General features: G+C 37.7%; 1 non-coding gene across 1 annotated transcript; it reads left to right on the forward strand.

Moving 5' to 3' along the window:
- The first annotated feature begins 1,021 nt into the window (after positions 1 to 1,021).
- On the forward strand, positions 1,022 to 1,128 carry LOC145135098 (small nucleolar RNA R71). The gene has a single exon (XR_013719577.1). It is a non-coding gene; the product is annotated as a small nucleolar RNA R71 (small nucleolar RNA).
- The last annotated feature ends 3,914 nt before the right edge of the window (positions 1,129 to 5,042 follow it).

The following is a 5,042-nucleotide window of genomic DNA, read 5'->3' on the forward strand; positions in this document are numbered from 1 at the left end:
TAGAAGAAATTTCACGTATTTGGGCATTTTTGCTAATGATTGGAATACCCTTGACTTGCTTGATGAATCTATTGTGTTCTTTCTCCATCGGATGTTCCCTTGCCCAAGAAGGAAAAGGTAACGGAGGCTAGTAAAGTTTAACAGGAGACAAATCTTTCTATCCAGACCGAGCCCACGATGTGAGCATTCTATCCTCACATCGCGAGAACTAGGCATCAACCCTTTCTTTTTCTTTGCGCTTCATTCTTTTTGGCTGTGGATCGGGCTGCTCCGAGGCTTTATCATGGATCACGATCGGCTCTGAATAATAGTCTTCTTCAGTGGATATGGCCATGACATGTGGTTGTGGTTTTTAATCAGGATTTTTGGGTGGTAACCTTTTGTTAACAAGTGTAGTCAATTGCCCGGGTTGAGTCTCTATATTTTTTATGGAAGCTTGATGAGTTCTAATGTAACATCAGTAACATCATGTCTTTTTTAGAGGCATCCATAAACCTATTAAGCATTGACTCAAAGTCCATCTTCTTCTTGGCGGTGGTTGTTCTTTTTGGTAGTAGTCTCGTTTGGTTTGTCGATACTTCTCTTCTTTTTGTTTCTTGTATTCATTGTAAGAAAACCACTCCTTTTTCGGTTTTCTCCAATCTTCGTCATATTTTTCACCACTTGAGTAGCACACTTGAGCTTTTCTATTTCCGTATTCATCCAAATCGCAATCTTTAGTTAAGTGTGGATCATTGCAATTTTCACAACCAACTCTTTTTGGTAGTAGCCTCATTTGGTTTTTTGATACTTCTCTTCTTTAGCCATGATTGCAACCATGTTCTCGTTCCCTCCATCTCCTTTACCTCTTGCAACATCTTCGTGCGGGTTATGATATTCTCTTGAATGTTTCGCGAATTCTTCAATCAATTCTTTAATCGTGGACGGATTCTTCTTAGTTATTGGCCCTTGAGAATCAAGAAGTTGTCTTATTGTAACATTCACCCCATCATAGTAAATAGAGACTTCTTGTTGCACGTTCAAGTCATGTTGAGGACAATTTATTAGAAGGCCCATGTACCTCTCCCAAGCTTCGTATAATGACTCTGTCATTTCTTGTTGGAACTTGACTATCTTCTTCTCGAGCTTTGAGATCTTTGAAGGATGACTAAATTGTTCAATACATTCCTCTTTACGATTTTCCCATGTTCGAATAGCTCCAAGTGCGAGTGACTTCAACCAAACTTTGGAATCTCCGGTAAGCGTTACTAGAAGCATCCTTAGCAAAAGCTCATCTCTATTGACATTTGAGACATTGAAGTACTTATCAATATCCAAGACTTCATCGATGTGCTTGGACGCATCTCCGTGGTCCTTCCCAAAGAAGGGGATATCTTTAAGAATGGCTAAAATATTCCCCTTGAGTTCAAAGTTGGCAGTTGTTGGAATGTTGGGTGGTACAAGACCCGGCCTGTTGTTGTTACGCAACCTCTTCTTGTACTCCTCCACCGTCATATCTGCTATGTTCGCCATTTATTCGACCTCGCTTATTATTTCTTCTTGTGAATATTCATTGGTAGAAGTTTCTGGTTCGTATCTTACTTTTTTCGTGCTTGGAGTCTTCTCAAAAAACTCAAATTTTTTGGACTGAAAAGTGCTACTTGACTCGTCGACCTTCTTGTCCTTCTTCTTGTGGAAAGCCGATTCTAGATTTTTGAGTGGTGGAATTATTGGAGTTCTGGATCCTTAGGTCATAAATCACTAAAATAAAACAAAATAAAAATGTGTAAAAACAAACTAGAAAGAAAATGAACGAAAAACTGGAAAACACTAAACTCAACTCGTGAGAGGTATCCCTCACGTCGTGAGAACTGAACAAACAGAAAAAAAATTGCAGAAAATTAACTTTCTGTGGTTTTTACCCCACAAAAAAGATCGATTAACCTAAAGAAATTATATTAACAACTAAAATAACTGTACCCCGGCAACGATACCAAAAAACTTGATGTGTGAAATTTATATACTACATAGTTTGAAATTTATAATCCTAACCTACTTAACTAACGAATTGCACTTAGGCAGTGTACCTGGTCAAATTTTTAGAATAGTTTAGGTAAGCTGGGTATCGAACTCAGGGAACGGATTTAGCTAATAAAATAATTACTAAAAATTAATCTAAAAGCAATAAGTAAAGAAGGAGTTTTATCTGATTTTGTAAGTTCAGATTAACTTAAAAATCAACACTCAACTAAAATAAATGATTGTAAACAAGATTAAGAAGACACTTCCGTTTAGCTTCAAATCCCCCTTTTTCCTATGTGTAGTTTCTAAGTATGGATTTATTCATTTGGTTGCAAATTTAAATATAATTAGCATTCTTAATCCAATCTCCTAATATTTTAACCAATTCATGAAATACTTATGTAATGATCATACACAAGCAAACACAAAATTGATTTTTAATGATAATTGGTCTATGTAAGATATATCTGGATAATCATATATGATCAAGAATTACCAAACACAATTATGATCAAATTTATGTTCTCCAACACAGTTAAAGTTGTTACCTTTATTACTCAATCTAAGATGTGATTAATCCTAGCTCTAGCAATTTAATGATCATAAACTACTAGGTAAACAAGTTCATGCAAATCAATTGGTCATTAAACTACACTTAACTTGAATCAAAGCAACGAAGATGCAAACTTTAACACGCTAGGTAATGATAATCAAACACGTGCATTAACAAACTTCATAAAATCCAAATATAAGAAACTAGCACATACTATTCGGGTTCATCTACACTAAACAAAAGCCTAATGATTAGTTACTCATAGCGGAAAATAAGCACACAACAACATAAGAATTCAACATAGCTATTCTAATGCAAACCGAATGTGATGTGTAATATTCAAATCTTCAATCTTCAAACGTTCTCTCTTCCAAAGTGGAACATCTTGTTTCCTGCTATTTCTGGGCCGTGGGCTGGAAGTCGATTGTGTAAGGCTTTGGACTTTAAAGAGGCAAAGTTTAGTCCTTGTGGAAGGAAGTAATAACAGTTAAGAGATTTAACCCTTGAATTTTGTTTTGGGCCGAAGGGTAAAAAGGGTAAACTCATAGGCCGGGTTCTTGCATGAAATATGGATTTTTGTGCGAGAAGTTTTCATTCCAAGATATTTAGATAATATTGTGGGGCTCCTCAACACCTTTCTGTGGATATAAAGATCGTCAAAATTGAAGTTGGAACAAAGAAGTTATGACCATTTAAAGTTAGGATGGTTTTGGGTTAAACTGTGCACGTTGGGCGTACTAGACAAGACCAATCACAGAGGCCCAACCTAGTACATTGGGCGTACGCGATCAGATTCCAAACCCTACTTTGAGGGTTTTGAGCCCTATTTAAGCTCCTTAACTCCCCAAACCCTTTCCATTATCAGCCTCCACCCTTTCAACGTCCTTCCTTGAAACCCTAACCCTAGTTTGAGCCTTATGAGAAAAAAAGGTGTTTTTAAGTGTTTTGGAGTGTTCCTGGTGCATCTTGTAGAAGAAGGAGCTCATTGGAGAAGTGTTGGTTGCATTGGAGCTTGAAGATCCCGACCTTGTTGTAACGCCCGGGTTTCGGGGCTAAGCATTAATAGATGATGTAATAGTCTAGGTCAACTATTGTAACTCTTTTTGAAGTAATAAAAATGAATTATTTGAGTATTATGTGAATTATGTGAATTTATGTGCTTTATACTTAATTATAAAGGTATAATTAATAAAGAATAAAAATAAGCGTCAAAATTAAAGTGTGAGATAAACCCGATATCTTTACATAAAGTGGTGGTGGTCGAAACAAGGATTCCGGGGATATAAAGAACGCCCAAATCTGACTTCGTATGAGGAAGTTATGATTTTTCTAAGATTTGGCATAGCAGTGCACGGCCCGAAACTCGAATTTTAGTTCGAGCGGTTTTTGGCTTACGCGACCTAAATGAGAGTTGAAGATCTCATTAATAGGAACTCAACGACAAAAAGACAGACGAAAACGGAGTCCGTATGTAAAAGTTATGAATTTTACGCGGATATTTGATAGTGTAATCACCTTCTACTGTTAAATTTAAGATCGGTCGAGAATTAGCCGGTGGAATGAAAAGGAAAGTTGTAGATTTTATTTTTACCAACGCGTGGATATAAATAACGTCAAAAACGGAGCTCGTATGCGAAAGTTATGGACGAAGCTTAGTCTCTACTTTTCGAGCGCGACGAATTCGATACAGTTTTGTAAATCCGAGATAGAATGAGAATTAGCCAACAGGGTCTAAATGAAAGTTGTAGTACTCGTAAATACCAACACGTGGATATAAATAACGTAAAAAACGGAGCTCGTATGCGAAAGTTATGGACGAAGCTTAGTCTCTACTTTTCGAGCGCGGCGAATTCGATACAGTTTTGTAAAATCCGAGATAGAATGAGAATTAGCCAACGGGGTCTAAATGAAAGTTGTATTACGCGTAAATACCAACGCGTGGATATAAATAACGTCGGAAACGGAGCTCGTATGCGAAAGATATGGACGAAGCTTAGTCGCTACTCTTCGTGCGCGAGAAATACGATACAGTTTTTGTAAACCTGAGATAGAAGGAGAATTAGCCGACGGGGTCTAAATGAAAGTTGTAGTACTCGTAAATACCAACGCGTGGATATAAAGAACGTAGAAAACAGAGCTCGTACGCGGAAGATACGGACGAAACTTAGGGGCTACTTTACTATAAAATCCCTATAAATAAAGGGTGAACTCTTCATATTTTCTTCACACCATAGGCCTTTCTTTCTCTCTCTAACTTCTCTCTAGCCTCCCTAAACCCCCCCCCCCCCAAGTCTAGGGAACCTCCCTAGCACGAGAAGGAATCCCCGGAGCACCCGACGGCTCCGAGAAGAAAAGCTTTCGGCTCGGAAACGCTGCTCCAGCGAAGCCCGGTTTTTAATAAAAACTCGTTGTTTTGTCGAGGAAAATTATTTTAAGAGTAACGAAGCGTTGTACGAGTGCAAAGTCACCATCTTTTCAGGTGAGTGCA

The sequence above is a fragment of the Lactuca virosa genome, chromosome 8, assembly GCF_052849685.1.
Source record: "Lactuca virosa cultivar CGN04683 chromosome 8, Lactuca_virosa_CGN04683_v6, whole genome shotgun sequence".
Lineage (NCBI taxonomy): Eukaryota > Viridiplantae > Streptophyta > Magnoliopsida > Asterales > Asteraceae > Lactuca > Lactuca virosa.